This window comes from Hyperolius riggenbachi, chromosome 6 (genome assembly GCF_040937935.1).
Source record: "Hyperolius riggenbachi isolate aHypRig1 chromosome 6, aHypRig1.pri, whole genome shotgun sequence".
NCBI lineage: Eukaryota > Metazoa > Chordata > Amphibia > Anura > Hyperoliidae > Hyperolius > Hyperolius riggenbachi.
The window spans coordinates 273,337,273-273,358,699 of record NC_090651.1 but is presented as its reverse complement, the minus strand read 5'-3'; the positions used below and the strand labels follow the sequence as shown (position 1 = coordinate 273,358,699).

Below are 21,427 nucleotides of genomic sequence, written 5' to 3'. Positions count from 1 at the left end.
TGGTGTAAATCTGTGATGGTGAGAGCAGAGCTTGTCTGCTGATGGTTAGACAATTATCAGATCAATGACAAAAGCTATTTTTTCTTCATCATGTTTTAATTGTAACCACTGTGAACAGTATGGAAGCAGACACTGGTATGTTTGTTTTCTTACAAAGAAAAACAAGAGTGGCTGACTAAATGGGCTTGCACTTAAATCATTTCTCCAGATTACATCTTAGTGCAGCCTTTCTCCATCAGGATTCCATGATGGAACCTTGGTGGAGACCCTGCATGTTCCTTCTGGCAAGTCAGGAGTGGGTGCTGGTTTGGCTAGAAAGGTGGGAACATTTTATACATAAGGGCTGGTTCAGACGGACGTTTGTGCAGCGTTTACTGCCAGCGTTCCGGGCTTGGCATTAAACACTCCCATTCAAGTGAATGGGAGCATTTGTACCAAGCTTTCACGTGCGTTTACACGAACGCGGCGTTCGGGTCCCGATTTTCCCTGGCGTTCAAGAAGCCCCTGGAAGCCACATGTAGCTTCCTCGGGCGGTTAACCACGACGGGTAATGTCCCCCTAGGGGAAGAAAAAACGCGACCGCATCCGAACGCAACGTGAACGCTGCTGAAAGCCTGAACGCATCACCAACGCAACGCCATTGAACGCAACGCCTCCGAACGTCCGTCTGAACCAGCCCTTACTCAAAAACTTCTCTTCACTCTCTTCACTCATCATCTGCTGATCCTGAATTCCAGCCTTCCTATTTCTCCAACGCTAGTCATGTGACTCTTGTGTTACAGGACACATGGCCATTGTGCTGGGGTGATGACTGAGTATGAAAGCGGCCAGAACTGAAGATGAGAATACAGCAAATGAAGACTAGATAGAGATAACAAACAAGTAGCTACAACCTGTTCGCTCATGCCAAACTCTGCAAGGTTGTGCATCACTCTTTGATGAGGGACACTAAAATTAAAAGTGCTGTAATTAAGGTACATGATCATTGGCAGCATTAAAAAGGGGAAGAGGGTATTTGAGTATAATAAGGCACACCTTTTTACATTGCATTAAAACAAGGAGCTCTGTGGTGTGGAGGCAGTATTATGAATGGCACCATAATAGGGGGTAGTATAGTTAAGAGCACCATTATAGGGGAATGAGCTCCATAAAGGGGAAGCACAAGGGGCTAAACAAGAACATTGTTTAACTACACCCAGTTTTGCATCCGTTTACCTTTATGCAGGGTTTCTTTGTAATTCCAAAACATATTTGGATGTTTTTCTAGGTAAAAAGGTTGAGTAAGGCTGGTGTAGCGAAACGTATTGGTCAATCACAAGTCTGGTAGCACACTAGGGGCCTAATGCACTACACTTATGTAGAGTTTGCATGCACAGGGAGCTAACAGCAATTTTACCATTACTAGCACAGGGAGAACACCGGCCCTTAACCCATTAGTGGCTTGTGCATTATCGTCGTATTCAGCAATGGTGGTAAAGGCAATTGAGCACCTGTAACTGAAAACATATAAAATGAACCTCCCCAAAATCGAGGTTCATACTAGAGAGTTCATTTGGGGATGGGAGGGAGTGATCATTATAACTTACCTATGGGGTGCTGCTCCTCTGGCCCTCCATCAGTATGGGATCTGTCATCTTTCCTAGGAGAGATGTCAGCCGTGCTGCTTTTTGGAGTTCCTGGTAAAACTGACAGGTAATGTATTCCATGGATGCAAGTGCATCTCCATTGGGAGGTGATGATGGTCATTATTAGCTGTCTAAGCTGAGTTTAATCTAGCCTGTGTACGCTTTGGCCTAGTAAAGTCTCTATCTTCTGGTTAGTTCACCAGATATCACCTAATTGATCAGCAGGTGGCTTTGATTGGTTCACTTTTTTTCCTTCCAATCAGTGGAAATGTTCATGTTATTGATATTTCTTGGTCTTCACTAGTTGGTAGCCACAAGACAGGAAAAATAACAGAGCCAACATCAGTGACAGTCTTATAGACAGAAACCTTAGCAAACCAAGGACCTTGTTAGGCCCAGTTAGACCAGGTCACTGAGCATAGTTATTGATGTCACTGGAACATTTGTTAGTACATTAAGCTCTGGTTTAGTGCTTTGTTTGTTGCTTTGCTATGTTCTTACCAGTATAATATACGTATCTGGTTCTGTTTCACATCCTTTACACTTTAATGACTACGTCATCCCACTATCTAGTGTTAGGCGTAAGGTTTCTTTTTGTCAGTATGCAAATGACTCACAGCTGGATTTGTATTTTTATCTGAAGCCTGAGTATCTCTTAATTCCCCTCTTGATTGCATTTATGACGTAAACCTAAAAAAAGCAACAATTTAATGGTCCACCTAGACTAAAGTACGTGTCTTCCAAGGTCAAAACCCATGTTAGAAATTTGATTATAATATTACTTTTAAGATCCAAATTTAGTAATGTTCCCAATGCAATGCATTATCATTTGCATAACATTTCAAATTCTGGGAAATCATTTGTCCGTTAGTTATTGAGAGCCTTGAAAATGTTCCTGTGTTGTTCCGATTACATTATTCCAATGCTTTTTTTTAATAGAAAATCAGCAATGACGAGTTTGGGATGCTGCAAATAGAATCCAAGCTTATACTACATTGAATGATCATATTACACCAGTCCTGACAGTTAAACGAGCACTCCAGATACATCGTTTTTCATAGAGCCATGTAAGCACTCAGCCGCAGGCTTATTCTCCGCTGTGCAGAATCTCCATGATTAACTGATGTGGATAAAATAATTTCTAAAGTGTTTGGTCAGAAGGCCGGACAGTGACCACTTCTTGCAGCAATGACTGATATTGGAATAGGCTGCCATTTTATCTGAGAGATTCAGTCTGTGCCTTAACAAAGCAAGTTGATGCAATCCAAGCAGCAGTAGCAGCCCCACCCACTGAGTTTAAAGCCACTCAGTGTCTCCTGGACATGTGATGAAAATTTTAGCTGCAGCGTCTCCTGGACATGTGATGAAAATTTTAGCTGCAGAATCCTCTTTCACATAGAAAGTGGTAATATTTGAGCCATGTGAATACTATGTTATTAGCATATTTAGACCTTTGTCTGGAGATATGCTTTACACAGAAAAAAGAAAGTCCCAGAGCTCAACTGTGCAGTGCAATTTCAAAACCAGGGAGTCAACCAGTCAGCACCTGGATCCATCAAGGTGCAGATACATCAGACCAGCAGAAAAAGGAAGACTGGGTCTCCACCTGGATTAGTGCAATTATAGCAAAATCTGCTATAATTGCACTAATCCAGGTGGGGACACAGTCTTCCTTTTTCTGCTGGAGATATGCTTTAACCAATCCATTTGGTATATCACTGTCAAGAAGTAGATGTACTCTTTTTCAAGATCTTTTTTACTAGGAGCACTTGTGTTATAAAAATTCTTTTATTTATCTACAGTATTTATGGCTTGCACTGAGATGTTACCCTCTAGAAATATACCTTGGAGATTTACTGTTAACACAGCTGTCAAACCTTTGACATAGGTCAACACTGCAGCATACATTCACATATTTCAAGTGGACCTGCACTCTTGCACAGGACAGAAGGAAAACATAAGGCAATGCCTCCTGTGTGTATTTAGAGAGTTTTGCCAGTCTAGTCCCCCCCTTATCTGTGTCTAATCACAAATTGTAATTTGTTCTCTCCCCCTGTGTCAGCTGACTGTCATGTAAACACAGTATGTAGCAAGCACCCAAGGAGGGAAACAAAGGTGATGTGCTATGACTTGCAAGGTCTCCGCACTCCAGACTCTCCAATCAATTTCTTCATAGTCAAGTCAGCACCATCCATAGTATCATAAAGCTCTTTTATTGGTAAAAAAAAGTAGCATCATGGACATCATCAACAGCCTCTAAAAACCACCACCACTCAGCTTCAAGATCCCCCAACCAATCAGCATCAGCTATGACCAAACGGACTGTGAGGAGAACTGCAACTCCTAATATTTAAATGAGACTATCCCATAATATTCAAACCTGTCCCTACCCTCCCACATACGTAATCCTGCTGGTGAGCGGACCGTAGTGTAAACCGCTCATCTAGTATTCAAACAATATGCACTCCTGCGCACTGTCTCACCTTCTCCTAGCTGCGGTAGATAAGAGCGTCTATCGCTGCTCACAGTATTGCCGACGTCATCATGACGTCCTATCACGTGACCACGCGTCACTAGGGGGCGTTCTCCCAACGCTCCTATTCACCTAGCAACCAACATAGCGTATAGCCGGCTACTAAGCCGGCATCACGTGTGTAAACAACTACATAAACGTACGGCGGCTAGCGATATTTATACTCTCATACGATCTCACCCTACACATCCGGCAGAACATGAAGAGAGAGGATTCACGACGTCGGCAATACTGTGAGCGGCATTAGACGCTCTTATCTACCGCAGCTAGGAGAAGGTGAGACAGTGTGCGGGAGCGCATATTGTTTGCATACTAGATAAGCGGTTTACACTACGGTCCGCTCACCAGCAGGATTACGTATGTGGGAGGGTAGGGACAGGTTTGAATATTATGGGATAGTCTCATTTAAATATAAGGAGTTGCAGTTCTCCTCACAGTCCGTTTGGTCATAGCTGATGCTGATTGGTTGGGGGATCTTGAAGCTGATTGGTGGTCAGCTGACTGTCATGGCAGATAAGCTAATTTGAAAGCACAGGATGTTAACAATATGTCTGCTCCCATGAAAGCATGAAGTAGAAACACTGCTGATTTATTGTAGGATTTGTTTCAGCTGTAACAAAGAATTTTTTTTCTTTAACCCCCTTAGCTGTAACCCCGTGCTGGACACGGGGTAAGCCGCCGCGGAGGATTCCTCAGGCCCTGCTGGGCCGATTTGCATAATTTTTTTTTCAAACACGCAGCTAGCACTTTGCTAGCTGCGTGTTTGTTGCAATCACCGCTGCAATCACCGCTGCCCGCCGCCGATGCGCCGCTACCCGCCGCGATACAGGGTCTCCCCGCATACCCCTTGCGCAGCCTGGCCAATCGCCACCAGGCTGCACTATGGGGTGGATCGGGATTTCCTGTGGTGCCACGACATCGGCGACGTCGATGACGTCACTCCGTTCGTCGCCATGGCGACGGGGGAAGCCCTCAAGGAAATCCCGTTCAGAACGGGATTTCCTTATGGGCAAGCGGCGCCGGTGGCAATCGGTGAATACAGGGGGACGCCGCAGGGAGGGGGGAAGCATGTAGCTAGCGCTAGGCGAGCTATATGCTATAAAAAAAGGTGAAAAAAACCCTCTCGCTGCCGCGCAGCCGCACTTATCATACCACCAGGGAGGTTAACCACTTAAAGACAATGTATCATATTAAAACGTCATGTTTGAGCCTGTTAATGACAATATGACATTTGAATCAGTTGTTCGTTCCCACCGCCACTCTGCACGTGTGCATGCCACTCCCGCCGCCGTTTCCATCGAGATTCTGTCTTCAGTGATTGGGGAAGAGGGTCCTCTACCCAATTGCAATGCCTGGAATGAATGGACGTGACCGTGATCAGCGGCCACGTCCATTCATAAAACAGGAAACAGTCACAGTGTAGTTAAGTATTAAAAAAAAAAGTGAACACTTCCTATAACGGGAGAGTGGCCAAAAAGTAAAATTACCCATGCAGGCACATACATACACACACAATATTAATAAAATTAATAACTTACACTTCCAAAGCCCTCCCGCCCCCCCCCCCCCCAAAAAAAACAAAACAAATCAGTTTTTAAAAAATATACATAAATAGTTGCCTTAGGGGCTTGTAATTATGGACCGGACAAAAAACAAAACAAAAATCACGCCTATATTTCAAAATAATATATTGTCGCCATACATTGTGATAGGGACAATATTTAGGCAAATAATAATAATCGGGACAATTGGGCAAATAAAATGTGCCAGTTTTATCCACAGGAAAACGTTTAATTTTAAAACTATAATGGCCGAAATCTGAGAAAATATGATTTTTTTCCACTATTTTCTTATTTTTCCCATTAAAACGCGTTTAAAATAAAAAAAATTCTTAGCAAAATGTACTACCCACAAAAAGCCTAATTGGTGGTGTCACAGGAGCCCTTCTGGCTGACCGCACCTAGCCTTCTAAACGGTGCCAGCGCACAGATCGTGCGAACTCTGGTCGCAGTCAATGCGCAGGAACCGTTAAGAATTAGCCGCAGACAACTCAGAAGGGAGCCTGTGAGACACGGGTGATTACAACGTCACCTCCTGGTTCAGAGTAAACTGCCACCACCGCGGTTACTATGGGACCGTGGGGCCCACTAACTGACTGACTAATCCTGCGAATAAAACGGTTAAACACACGATATTCTGTCTAGCCAACAACAAACAGTAGCGTATCTTCAGAGACACGGGATCACTTCTGTGTGTGTGCTGATAAGTAGGGTAGCGGAAAGTGAATGACTTGGAGAAAGTCGTTTATTCACGCAATATAAATAATTAATATATACAGACAATTATTTAAAATCAACAATTATGAAAACAGTGATAGCCAGTATGAAAATAAAAGAAGGGAGAAAAATACTTAGTTCTGGAAAGATGTCCTTATTTTGGGAAGAATCATAAAGTCCTTGGTTTCAAAGTCCAGAGTTCAGAGTTCAGACCAGGTGGATGCCAGCATATCCTCAAGCTGGCATCTGATGAGTGCAAGATGGTTCAGTGTGGAGGACGCTGAGTTTTAGTCCTCAGCCATTCTTATGCCCCTGCTTCAGTAGGAGGGAGTGAGGGCGGGGAGCTATACACCTCCTTCAAAGATGAGATGAGCCCTCCTCTTGTACTGGGGCTAGAAATCATATCTACCCATATATGGGCTCTATCTCACAGAACCGTACAGGTCAGGGCAGATTTACTAATATTTCCAGATCTGCCTCGATGTACCCAGCAGTCTGATACCAAACATGAGGGGTGGGACCCCTGTGGTACCATTAGGGCATTTTGAGACTGCCTAACTGGTAGTCCTTACCTCAGAATGTTCTGAAACTTCCTCAGAACCAGCACCGGGGCTCATGCTACCCTTCCCCCACGTTTGGCACTGCTGCCACCTTAGGAACCCCAGAAATATGACAGATCTGGGAAGTTATAGATATGGCTATGAGACAGAGGTTATTCCCAGGCAAAGGCTTCTTTGAAGTTTGGGGCAGCCAGCTAGGTGTCATCTCCCCTGCAGTGAGGGAGCCAGTGGGTCTGGCTTTCCCCCCAGCTAGATTGCTTCTGCCAGGATGCTTGTCACCTTGTACCTGATGGATGGCCAGCAGCACAGCTTGAAGCCAGGGCCCTCCAGGCAGATTAGGCTCATTAGCATATCAAAAGAGCAATCCAGCCTGCTGGTGCTCTCTCTCTTGAGTGAGAAGGGACTGCAGCTGCCCCTACACACTCAACCCAGATCGCATCGATTGAAGCGCAATCGATGCAGAGCGACCGAGCGCGATCGCTTTCCTTCACGGGCGGTTACAGGACGCAACCGTCCGTGACAGCCCCCCCTGGGGAGAAGGCAGATAGACATGCATCAGCAAGATGTGTGTCGTTGCCGCTAACCTGCGATGTCTGATCTAGTTCCCCGTTGCAACGGGATAGCCCGTCGGCGTTTTGGTGTCGGCTGCCTGCTTTGTGTTGAACCAACATGGACCGTTCTGGACAGGGCGTTTGCGCCACTGCAGTCGGACGTGGTGTCTGCCGGGACTGCGGACAACGGGCAGTGGGTTGGTTAGGTCAACAGCCAGCCCACGCAGGGTTCCCCTGCTGAGTGGCTGTGGACCTAAGGGAACCCCGCGGGAATCCCTGGACCTTCCCAGCTCCTGACAGACGGCACATGCCCTGCAGTAGTTGGCTACATCCCTGTTCATCCGGGGCCAATAAAACTGTTTCCGAATACCGGCGAGTGTCTTGCGGACACCCGAGTGCCCGGTCAGAGGATTACCATGTGCGGATTTCAGCACATGTCCCCTGAACGCACTCGGGACCACAAGCCATTTGGTATTCGCGGGGGATCTACCTGTAGGGGGCTGTGCAGACTCACTGTACAGTCTCCCACCTTCCCAGTACACCTTGAAAGCGGCCCCGTCTGCGAGGGGCTCAGCGGCTTGCTGCATGAGCACCTCCAGGCTTGGGTCACTTTGTAGTGCGGCTGAGAATACGGCGCTGTCAGTTTCAGCCAACTGGCTCATGTCACACGAGGCCAGCGGCTGAAAGGTCTCATCCCTGCGGTCAGAGGAGGGGGAGGAGGCCGGAACCCCCTCCACCTGTTCTGAGCTCGGGTTCTGAGCAGTGCAGCTGCGCGGTATTGCTAGCACAGGTACACTGTCAGAATGGCACATATTGGCATTACCTACATCATTGTCACAAGCATTTATAACAGTAACAGGAACATTTTCATCACGGACAGTTTGTACAGTAAACCCAGGTACAGTTACAGCATCCTCACAACAGACAGTCTGTACATCAAACTCAGGTGCCTTTGAAGCAGGCACTATTGAACCTGGTACCCTTGAACTGGGCACATTCAACCCACCTCCCCCTGGTGCTCCCCCAAGTGTATAAAGTACCTGGTGGTGGGTGGAGAGTCCGTCTCCTTCCGTGAGCGACAAGGCGGTCGTGGCAGGTTCATAGTAGGACACAAGCTTGCCCAAATCAGTCCCTAGCAACACAGGGACTGGGAGATCCTTCATAACCCCAACAACCCTTTCTTGGACCCCTCCCACTCCCCAATCCAGCTTCACTCTGGCGTGGGCTATGTGAAAAAGGGTGCCTTCTACTCCAGTAAGGGCAAGGGATCGGCTGGAGCTGATGCTCTCCTTTGGCACAAGGTGTGAGTGAACTAACGTGATGTCAGCTCCGGTGTCTCGGAATCCGGTGACAACTTTGCCGTTCACTCTAACAAGTTGCTGCTGGTCGGTTCGGTCGCGGATTTCCTTTCCGCGGGCAAACAGGACAAAATCTGATGATCCAGGCTGTGGTTCGCTGGCGGGATGCCTCTGCTGTGGGTGAGGTGCAGGTGATGCAGATGATCCAGGTGCTGGTGGTGTCTGTCTCCGCTCCGGGCAGTCGAACTTCATGTGTCCGGGCTGGCGGCAGTAGTGACAGATGACCTCTCCAGGCGCTGCAGGCCTGGGTGCAGCAGCTGCGCTGGGTGGCCTCTGTGGCGGACGGCTCACAGGGGCAGGAGGGTCTGCCGAGGTATTGGGCTGACCTCCTCTCCAGCTGGATGGGACAGTTCTGCGTGTATCAGCCACCCGGGTAGTTGCAAAAGTCTCAGCAAGGTCTGCAGCGACAGTTGCTGAAGCCGGCTTGCGTTCTAGCACAAATTGTCGTACATCAGCAGGGCAAATGTTCAGAAATTGTTCCAGGACTATCAAGTCCTCCAGGACGCCATAAGACCCTTTGGTGAGGCCTAGTGTCCACTGGCGGAGTGTGGTGAGCAAGCTGCTGACCACATCTCGGTACGAATCAGAAGACTTTTTCTGCCAGGCCCTGAACTTTTTCCGATAGGCTTCTGGCGTCAGCTGGTACTTAGTAATGATAGCGTCTTTTATAGCAGCATAATCATTATCCTTCTCCGCAGGCAATTCTGCGAAGGCATCAAGCGCTTTGTAGCGCAGCAACGGTGTCAGATGTCTGGCCCACTGGTCTTGGGACAGACGATACTGACGGCATGCTTTTTCAAAAGACCGCAAAAACAAGTCAATGTCAGTGTCTTTTTCAATATTAGCAAATTTAAATTTTGCACTTACGGGTGCTGCAGCTCCTTCAGCAGGGAGGCTGGGCGGTGAACTCCGGCTGGCCTGTTGAACCTTTGCCATGTCGAGCTCATGCTGTCGTCTCTCCCGCGCCTCTGCAGATTGGCGCTCCCGTTCCTCGCGGGCTTCCATGTACTGCATGTACTTGTCCAGGTCAGTCTCCATCAGCTTTTGTAATGCCTGCTGCATTACCGGGTCAGCACCCCTGGACAGTCCAGTACTGGCCAGTTCCGGGCGAGTAATGTCAGAAACTCTGGGATTGGGGTTCATACTGACAGTCTCTGGCGTAACTGTTGCAACAGGGCCCGCAGGATGCTCAACCTCTGTACGCCTAAGATCTTCAGCCTCTGGTTCCCCTTGATTGTCAGATGGGCTGGTATCCACCTCAGCGGACACTCCCGGCTCCCGCAGTTGCTGGGTATCCCATCTGGACAAGTCGGCCATCAGGTCCCGTTTTGTCTTGCGGAGGATGCCAATGCCCCTCTCTTCGCAAAGATTTTCCAGGTCTGCTAGGCACATGTTCTGGTAGTTCCCGGACATTTCCATGCCAAATAAAATAAAACTTTTGGGGAGGGGTACTGGCTACACAGTCTCTCTGTATATATAAAAAATATATTGCCTTCCAGCTACACCAACGAATTAGTTCGTTTCTCGATAGCGCTAGCGCTATCGCAGATACTTTCAGCACAACACAGGTCTCACCGCTGCCTACCACTGTCACAGGAGCCCTTCTGGCTGACCGCACCTAGCCTTCTAAACGGTGCCAGCGCACAGATCGTGCGAACTCTGGTCGCAGTCAATGCGCAGGAACCGTTAAGAATTAGCCGCAGACAACTCAGAAGGGAGCCTGTGAGACACGGGTGATTACAACGTCACCTCCTGGTTCAGAGTAAACTGCCACCACCGCGGTTACTATGGGACCGTGGGGCCCACTAACTGACTGACTAATCCTGCGAATAAAACGGTTAAACACACGATATTCTGTCTAGCCAACAACAAACAGTAGCGTATCTTCAGAGACACGGGATCACTTCTGTGTGTGTGCTGATAAGTAGGGTAGCGGAAAGTGAATGACTTGGAGAAAGTCGTTTATTCACGCAATATAAATAATTAATATATACAGACAATTATTTAAAATCAACAATTATGAAAACAGTGATAGCCAGTATGAAAATAAAAGAAGGGAGAAAAATACTTAGTTCTGGAAAGATGTCCTTATTTTGGGAAGAATCATAAAGTCCTTGGTTTCAAAGTCCAGAGTTCAGAGTTCAGACCAGGTGGATGCCAGCATATCCTCAAGCTGGCATCTGATGAGTGCAAGATGGTTCAGTGTGGAGGACGCTGAGTTTTAGTCCTCAGCCATTCTTATGCCCCTGCTTCAGTAGGAGGGAGTGAGGGCGGGGAGCTATACACCTCCTTCAAAGATGAGATGAGCCCTCCTCTTGTACTGGGGCTAGAAATCATATCTACCCATATATGGGCTCTATCTCACAGAACCGTACAGGTCAGGGCAGATTTACTAATATTTCCAGATCTGCCTCGATGTACCCAGCAGTCTGATACCAAACATGAGGGGTGGGACCCCTGTGGTACCATTAGGGCATTTTGAGACTGCCTAACTGGTAGTCCTTACCTCAGAATGTTCTGAAACTTCCTCAGAACCAGCACCGGGGCTCATGCTACCCTTCCCCCACGTTTGGCACTGCTGCCACCTTAGGAACCCCAGAAATATGACAGATCTGGGAAGTTATAGATATGGCTATGAGACAGAGGTTATTCCCAGGCAAAGGCTTCTTTGAAGTTTGGGGCAGCCAGCTAGGTGTCATCTCCCCTGCAGTGAGGGAGCCAGTGGGTCTGGCTTTCCCCCCAGCTAGATTGCTTCTGCCAGGATGCTTGTCACCTTGTACCTGATGGATGGCCAGCAGCACAGCTTGAAGCCAGGGCCCTCCAGGCAGATTAGGCTCATTAGCATATCAAAAGAGCAATCCAGCCTGCTGGTGCTCTCTCTCTTGAGTGAGAAGGGACTGCAGCTGCCCCTACACACTCAACCCAGATCGCATCGATTGAAGCGCAATCGATGCAGAGCGACCGAGCGCGATCGCTTTCCTTCACGGGCGGTTACAGGACGCAACCGTCCGTGACAGGTGGTGAAAAAAAACCAAGCGTAGATCATTTTCTTGCGATTAGTAGTAATGAAGTTATTAGGGAATAAAAGGGAGGAGCACTGACAGGTGAAAATTGCTCTGGTCCGTTAGGGTAAAAACCCTTGGGGGTGAACTGGTTAAAGATTATTTTGCTGTTGCATACTGTATCTTTTAGAGCAGAGAGGAAGTTTTGAGTTCAGGTCCGCTTTAACAGGACTAAAGAATTTCTGTGCCTGTGGTCTCCTTACTAGTAGTGGATGCACCGCCATATCAGAGGATATGGCATGCTTCTTCTGGGCAAACAGTGTGAGCACCTCCTGCAGTCCACCAGAGTGGGTACAGCAGATCAGGTATGCTTCCCGCTCCGGCTGGTCTGGCATGGTGTGTGTCAGTTTTAGAGCATGCCGTAAAACATTTTTCAGCAATAAATACCATGGCTTGGCTCAGCAAAGATAAGTATGATTTGTAACTTGTTTTGAAGTGACATAATTTGTGATCAGTGCTATTGAAGATTTTATCCCTTTCTGCTTACAAATTGAGCAGGAAGGCACTGATGCAAGGTGGCAAGGCTGCATCACACAGCCTGGTCATACCCTGTCACATGTTTGTGGCAGCCAGTCGCAGAGCTCCATTCATGGAGCTGCTACGACAAGCTGTTTGACAGAACTCTGAGACTTGAGTGGCCAGGAGAGCCTGATCCTACAGCAATCATGGTAGCAAAGGATTGGAAGCAGTGCTGAAGCATACATTTACATTCCTCCAAGAAGTCACTTAAGTGACGCGTGTTCTGCGTTGCTAGGATTAACCTTAATAGCTTGTGTACATAAGCATCTGTTATGGATAACATTTCATTTACATAAGAATCGCAGAGATCTCATCCCTGCCACCTCCCCCATCATGAAGTTGGTTATTAAATCATTATGTAACTATTAATATGTGTCACTCACTAGGAGAGTCCAGAACTGCTTTATTTACGTATTTTATGGCCCTTTAGCAGCATGTTTGCAACTGGAAAGGTCACAGCAGACCTGTCCCGGTGACGCTCCCCTAGATGGGATTATTCTCTGCCAATCTGACCTTTTTTATACAATTAGAAACTTTGGCCTTTAGAGGCAAACAATCTTTTATTGACTACCTTGAACAACAAAGACGCAGAATAGCAAGGACCTCTTGGACAGTCTGATGGTAATTTACATATGAAGGTGTGAAGTGGACCTGAACTCTTGCACAGGGCACAAGGAAAACAGAGAGAAATGCACCCTGTGTGTTTTTAGAGAGCCTGTCTAACTCCTCCTTCATCTGTAACTAATCACAAGTTAATTTGATCTCTCAGCTATGTTAGTACAGAAATGTGTCAGTCCTTGCAGTGACAGCTAATATGTTAACCCAGGAGTTTAACCCTTTCTCTGCTTCCAGGAAAATATTGCAGAGTCTTCAAGCTGTAACAAAAACATCCCAATAGAAACATGTAGCAAGTCTTGGTCACCTGTAGCAAGTCTTGGTCAGCAAGTGGATTTCCTCAGCTCTACATCAGCCCTGTCACTGACCTGGACCGTTGAAGAGATTAAAACCTGATTTTTGTTTTATATTGAGTTTTATTTGTAGCTGCTACCTGCCTTAACCACTTGAGGACTCAGCCTTTACCCCCCCTTAAGGACCAGCGTGTTTTTTATGATCTGTGCTGGGTGGGCTCTGCAGCCCCCAGCACAGATCAGGTTGCAGGCAGAGCGATCAGATCACCCCCCCGTTTTTCCCCCCTATGGGGATGATGTGCAGGGGGGGTCTGATCGCTCCTGCCTGCCTGGGTGTTGCGGGGGGGGCGGGGCACCTCAAAGCTCCCCTCCGCGGCGAAATTCCCCCCCTCCCTCTCCTCCCTCTCACCCCTGGTGATCGGGGCTGCACAGGACGCTATCCGTCCTGTGCAGCCTGTGACAGGCTGTCCTCAGTCACATGGCGGCGATCCCCGGCCGCTGATTGGCCGGGGATCGCCAATCTGCCTTACGGCGCTGCTGTGGCAGCAGCGCCGTCCAATGTAAACAAAGGAGACAAACGTCTCCTGCGTTTACATTTAGTCTGCGATCAGCGGCTCGCAGGCTATTCACGGAGACCCGCCCCGTGATCTAACAGGAAACGGCCGCTCGCGCGAGCAGCCTTTCCTGATTAATTAGGGAGGCACCTGGCGATGCAGATGTGCGTCGCTGGTCCTCCAGCTACCACTTTGCCGCCGCACGGCATGAGTGTGCGGTCGGCAAGTGGTTAAAGAGAGTTTGAAGCCAGTAAAATTACCTTTATTTTTAATTTCCCATTCGTCTTCAGCATTAACATCAAAGATGATTCGCTGCATCTCCGCGGCATAACGATGTATTTAACCCCTCGAAATCCCAGGGGCAAAATCCTCTGTTACTTCCTGGAAAAGGCAGAGCTGAGCGCAGTAGTTCTGCCTCTAGTGCAGTCAATCTCTGCCTCTCCCCGCCCCTCTCAGTCTTCTTTCACTGAGAGGGGCGGGGAGAGGCAGAGATTGATTGGACTGGAGGCAGAGCTACAGCACTAAGCTCTGCCTTCCCCGGGCAACAAATTCGGTGATTTGGAAAGTCGTAGAATTTTGCCCCGGGATTTTGGGGGGTTAAATACATCATTCTGCTGCGGGGATGTGGCAATCATCTTTGATGTTCCTGAAGAGGAATGGGAAATAAAAAAAGGTAATTTTACTGGCTTCAGTCTCTCTTTAAAATGATCCAGATGTGGAACTCCACATGGAAAATGCATCTTCCAGATCCTGGTTTAAGTTGTTGCAAAACCAATCTTAGGATCTCATTTGACGGAGCAGATAATAACGGCGCACAGCACAGCCGGTACAATAATGGCGCCACATTAAGTTACATTATAAAACGCTATTTAGCGTTTTAATGGTTAAAAATTGGCGCAGGTTATTTAAAACGTTATTTACCGGTTGATTGCATTACCGGTTGATTACCGATGATTGCAGAGGCAGGACTGTGCGCTGATAGCCCCACAGTTCAGGAGCTGTTACCGCTCCTCTACCTGATCAAAAATCATGGAGCACAGTGCAAGCTGGTCAGGCAGAGGAGCGGTAACAGCTCCGGAACTGTGGGGCTATCAGCGCACAGTCCTGCCTCTGCAATCATCGCGGCTGCAGGCACTTGCCTGAGCCAATCATCCACAAAAGTCTGCCGGTTCTATGACGGGGCTTCAATAGAAGCAGGAGGGGTAAGCTGCAGCGCACTTTGATTAAAACGGTAAATAGCGTTTTAAATAACTTTATCGGCGTCTCCATGTGCCCTTATTTATCCCATGCCATTTTTCACTGCACCCCTCATTTGAAGCTCAACAATCTGCAAATATCACATACAATCCTGTGCATGTAACATTATTATTATTTTTTATTTATATAGCGCCAACATATTCCGCAGCGCTTTACAAAGCACAACAGGACGACAATGGGGAACATAGGTACAACCAAAAAGTGTACAGCAGAGTCTCAAGCAGCACAAATATTGTGACCCTGCCCTTGCAAGCTTACAATCTAAAGGGTAGTGGGGGACACACTAGGTAAGGGGGTGGAGGATGGATGAGGCAGTGACCCTTTGCCTCTGATTACATTGTGAACAGATAAGTAAATAGGGGCTATAAAATGTTATAAGCTTGTCTGAAAAGGTGTGTTTTAAGAGTGCGTTTGAAGAGGTCCAGGTTTGGAGCATGACGTACAGGCTGTGGAAGAGAGTTCCAGATGAGGGATGATACTAGTGTAAGGTCCTGGATGCGAGCATAAGAGGAGGTGATCAGCTTAGAGGCCAGGAGAATTTCTTGGGAGGAGCGAAGGTTGCGGGAGGGACAATATCTAGAGATTAGTGAGGAGATGTATGGAGGGGACAACTCATGAAGGGCTTTGTATGTTAGAGTCAGGAGTTTGAACTGGATCCTCTGGGTAATGGGTAGCCAGTGGAGAGAACGGTACAGTGGGGTGGCATCAGAGGAGCGTGCGGAAAGGTGAATGAGGTGGGCAGCTGAATTTAGAAGGGATTGGAGAGGTGCTAGCCTGTTTTTTGGTAGAGCACAGAGCAAGGTGTTGCAGTAGTCTAGGCGGGAGATGATTAAGGCATGTACAAGCATTTGGTGGCCTCTTGTGTGAGGAAGGGACGGATACATTCACGAGCAAGCATGATTCACTTTTATATTGTTCTGAGACAATTCTGTATCATGCAGGAAGATGAAACTTAAAGTTTTAAAAATTTGCAAGAAAACTATGTACAGTTAGGGCTGATGCACACCAAGAGCGGTTCTGAGCGTTTTTAAAAATGCTTGCAGTTTGAAAACCGCTTGGCTAATGTATTTCAATACTATTTTTTTCCCCCAAACGCAAACTCGGGTCCTGCAGCATTTTTGCAGATTTCTGAGGTGATTCTGCCTCAATGTTAAGTATAGGAAAGTGGAAAATCGCTCTGAAAAGCGCTACATCAGAGCGATTTTCCAAGTGTTTTTGTTACAGAAGCTGTTCAGTTACAGCTCTACTGTAACAAAAAATAAAATATGCTGCACCAAAACTCTCCAAAAACCGCTAGGCATGTGTAGAAAATCGCTCTGCACATGCCTAGAATTGCTCTGAAAAAAAGGCTTCAAAAAACTATAGCGTTTGGGATACACTAGTGTTTTTTGCTGTGCACTGGCCCTGAGTCATTCAAAATATTCGTGAGGATGGGATAGTGGAATGGATACCACCACCAGAAAGTAGCACAACACAGGTTGCAGGTATAAGCAAAAGTGGCTTGAACAATGTCCACTCGCCATGCCATGCAATTGGCCAAGGACATGCTGTGGTCAGCAGGCAACCAAGCATGATTGTGTATAGGGGGAAAAGGTCGCCACTGAACTTGAACTCAATGTTGTGTTCATTATTTGCATGTGCAATACTTTACATACATCTGTGAATGGTGCAGTGGTTCAGCCTAGGCAAGTGTACACCATGGCAGAAGACTGGCCAAGACAGTCGTTTGCTAGTGCTTGGTTTGCCTGCCTTGCTTCATCTCTCCACCACTGACGGATGCATGTAGTGTAGTCCACACTCCAATAAAGAACACAGCATTGAGGTCAGTGCTGGTCTCTTTCTCCCATACACGGTCATTCAAGATATTACTTAAAGCGGACCCAAACCAAACTTTTTTTAATTCAAAATATTTAGTTACACCACTCTGACACATACAAAGATAAATAAACACTCCTTCTCTTTTCATTACTAGGGTTATACAGGTGGCAGCCATTAGCAATTCCTCCTTTGCTGGAGACCATCTACTAAACCAGTTTGCCGGATTCTGTCCCGGCAATATGAAAGGAAGGGAGGGGTTCCTCCAACAAATGTAAAATATTTTATATTTGTCATCATGCAACTGAAAAAAGGCTGCTATTTATTATTATAATTTAGAAAATAGATTTTATTTCTGAAATCTTGTATTTTTTATTTGGGTCCACTTTAAATCAATACTTATTGGTTTGGTGCCTGCACTGCTTCACGACTAACAATGGACCAAATCTCATTCAGTTTAGAAGAGATCCTTAGTACAGAAAGTAATTATAATATGCAAAGTACATATTATGCTATAGCAAAATATTGGATAATAAAAGTCAAACAGTGAAATAATAGCATGGGGCTCTGTCAGTGCTCTTTAATTACTGGAAACAACTATGTTTTCACAGTCAACTGCACGTTTTAACAATCTTAGATTTACTACTTTTCTTGTACTTAGTTATAAGTTTTATCCCTTTATAGGAGATTGCATACTGTGTAACCATGGCATTCTTTCTCTGATCTCACCAGAAAGTATATAAGTAGAGGGTATAGCACAATGATAGGTTTAATAACCATGACAATGCCGCTAAATATAATCACTCAAATAAATCCCAGATTATGGCACACACCTGCAACCCCTCACATTGAATGTGTCAGAATGACCTGGATAAGTGTTTGTGAACAGGGTATATATTTTTCTAGCAGCTGGGACTTTGACTAACATTCTTACTTTTTTGGGTCAGTAATGTATTATAGATATTATGCATCTTCTGTACTCACAGTTTCCACTCTCTTCTGTAACTGGATGCTATAAGTGCTACCAATGTGGAGACTTACCAGCACAAAAGAGGACTTTTGACACTGGGATTTTGTAATTCTTTGGTGCTAATGAGGGGGCTAAAGCCTGGTACACATATCCACTTTTGATTTGGCAATCACTGGCCAATTTTACTACTTCCATGTTGTATGCAGGGCTATGGAGTCAGAGTCAAGGAGTTAGAGTAAGTTTGAGTACTTGGAGTTGGAGTCAGTGGTTTCATAAACTACTGTAAGCTGGAGTCGTTTTTGTACCAACTCCACAGCCCTGGAAAGCATTAAGGTGGCCAAACACGATACAATAAAATGATCTGATTTTATGGCAATTCCATAAATATGATTGGATCTCCCGAAAAAAATCAAAAACTTTTTCTTTTTCATTCGAATGCATCGAATTTAATTTTTATCAATTAGGAATGCTGGAAATTTTTCTTACATTTTTCTGAAGATTGTATTTGTCAATTTATTAATATACACACCCTGGCAATTTTCTAAGAGTTTCCAATCATTTTTATCATATTTGGGGACAAATTGAACATAGGTGTGTGGTAAATTGATCATATTTTTGAAATGTTACAATCAGTCAGAAAAAATTGATTGCAATTCTTAAATTGAACAGATATTTTAAAAAAATTGTATGGTGAGTGGCCACCTTATGGTGGCCATACATGGTACACATTTTTCATAAAATCTTACCATTTCTATGTAGTATAATGGTAAAGTAAGTGAATATACAGATAGTATAATTTAGGTAGTTCCCTTATACTACATAGAATTGGCAAGATTGTATGAAAAAATTGTACCATGTATGGTCACCATAAGACTTAGGAGTCAGAGCAATTTTGGGTACCTGGAGTTGGAGTCAGTGGTTTCATAAACTAAGTTGGAGTCGGATGATTTTTGTACCGACTCCACAGCCCTGGTAAGTATTAGACTTAAGAGTCGGAGAAACTTTGGTACCTGGAGTCAGTGGTTTCATAAACTGAGGAGTCGGAGACGGATGATTTTTATACCGACTCCACAGCCCTGTTTATATGAGATCTGAATTACACAATCTGTTCATACTATTCAAAATTTGTTGGCCCTCATACTACATGGAGATGGTAAAACTGGCCAGTCATTGATCAATCAAAATTGTATGTGTGTACACACCCTTAGTGTACAAGAGTCTCTGAGTTCAGAGAAAAATACTTCAAATGATAAGCTATCTGTGTTGACTTTAGAGAAGATGGAGCAGCCAGACGCTCCCAGCTCTATGCACATTGGAGGAAACCAGTAGTGATCACAGTTCAACCAGATAATGCCCAAATGTCAAGGAAAATGTTTAACCACTTTACCCCCACGCGTATGGATTTCTCCGTCCCTTTTTTCCCCCCTAAAAAACCAGGGACAGAGAAATCCGTACCTTCCGCGCTACCGCCGCTGTCCGCGCTCCCGCCGCTCGTGCGCGCGCACCCGCCGCTCGTGCACGCCGCCGCCCGCTCGCCCGGAGATCAATGAACGGGAAAATCCATTCCCATTCGTTGATCTAAGTCCCCGCAATGATCTGCTGCTTCTTTCAGAAACAGCGAGATCATTGTGAGTCTCCCAGCCTCCTACTGCTTCCTGTAAGCGTCCTTCCGGACGCTTACAGGTCGCATGTAAACAAACACTCTGTGGCCATCTTGTGGCCAAATAGTAAACTACACCCTAAAAGCATTTTACATATACAAACATTACATTTACACAATAAATTAACTCATTACCTCCCACACTCCCCAATTTTTATTTTTTTTTTGTAATTAAAAAAAAAAAATACAATAAAACAAAACATAAATAGTTACCTTAGGGACTGAACTTTTTAAATATTTATGTCAAGAGGGTATAACACTGTTACTTTATAAACTGCGGGCTTGTAATTAGGGATGGATGCAAAACTGAAAAAAATGCACCTTTATTTCCAAATAAAATATTGTCGCCAAACATTGTGATAGGGACATAATTTAAATGGTTTTATAAACGGGACAAATGCGTTAATACATTTCATGGGTTTTAATTACAGTAGCATGCTTTATTTAAAAACTATAATGGCCGAAAACTGAAAAATAATAATTTTTTCCCACATTTTTTCCTATTTCCCCATTAAAACACATTTAGAATAAAATAATTCTTGGCATAATGTCCCACCTAAAGAAAGCCTAATTGGTGGCGAAAAAAAAAAAGATATAGTTCATTTCATTGGGATAAGTAATAATAAAGTTATAGATGAATGAATGGAAGGAGCGCTGAAAGGTGAAAATTGCTCTGGTGGTCAGGGGGTAAAACCCCTCAGTGGTTAAGTGGTTAAAATGCCTCTCTGCATACTGTAAAAATACTGCAGAAGTGGTCTTGTCTGTTGTTTAGCAGGTGAGTACTGTGCCATGGCTGATGGCTGTGAATTAGTGAATTTCTGCACAATCACCGCAGACCATGGGCCATGGATGCATGCTGCCAGTTTTTGATTGGCTGTTTTCGGTGATTGTGCCTTTAGAGCCACTTATCAAATCACCCTTTCTGCATAACAGCTGTGACTAAGTGGCTGAGCACAGTAACTGGGGCAACAGATAATATAGTGCTGCTAAGATGAAAGGGCAGTATTGAGGTAGCAGCAGAAATTGACAGATGTGCAGTACCGTTTAATTGCTAGAAAAATCTGGATCTTCCTCTTCCAGCAGTTAGTAAGAAATTCTTGCCGAATGCAATGTTTTCTGTGGGAGGATTAATTTGGTGTATTTTCAAACCTTGGCTTTATACTGTAAATGACAGTTGGCTAATATGTCTTCGTGTGCCACAATAAAAAGTCAGTGTTTCTCATATCAAAGTACCACTTCCAAATTGGCAAATAAAACTCACAATAACACCTTCTACTGCTGTATGAATATGGCAGAATACATCAAGGTAAAAAAAAGTTTAAGTTCCAGTTTAAGCAACAAAAAAAAATTGTTAAAAAGTGTCAAAAAAATAAAATTGTCAGAAAGTGTGGAAACGTGGAGGAAAATTACTTTCCTACTTTAAATAGTTCACTGTATTTCTATCTTTCCTCTGCTATAAACCAAAAAAAAAAAAAAAAAACCATGGGCTCAATTCATAGTACTACAGCCAAATGTAAATAGCACTAAAATAGTTGATTTTCCATTAATATTTTGTCATAAAAGGCACTGTGCATATAAAATGCATCTTCTCTGAAATCTTATCCATAAATTGTAAGCATTTTAACAAGCTCCATCATGCTGCCACACCTGCACTAGAGGGAATGCCTAGTATAGTCCCAAGAATTACTCTAAGATAATCTTTAACAAACAGGCAAGGCTGACACTCTAGGAGTGTTTAGCAGTAACAAACCATGAAGATGACCAGTAAAGGATTCTGGG

General features: G+C 45.3%; 1 protein-coding gene across 1 annotated transcript in view; it reads right to left on the bottom strand.

Annotated features, from left to right (window-relative positions):
• FXYD6 (FXYD domain containing ion transport regulator 6) overlaps positions 1–21,427 on the bottom strand; it is a 232,128-nt gene that overhangs the window by 178,007 nt on the left and 32,694 nt on the right. The gene's annotated exons all lie outside the window — the stretch shown is intronic.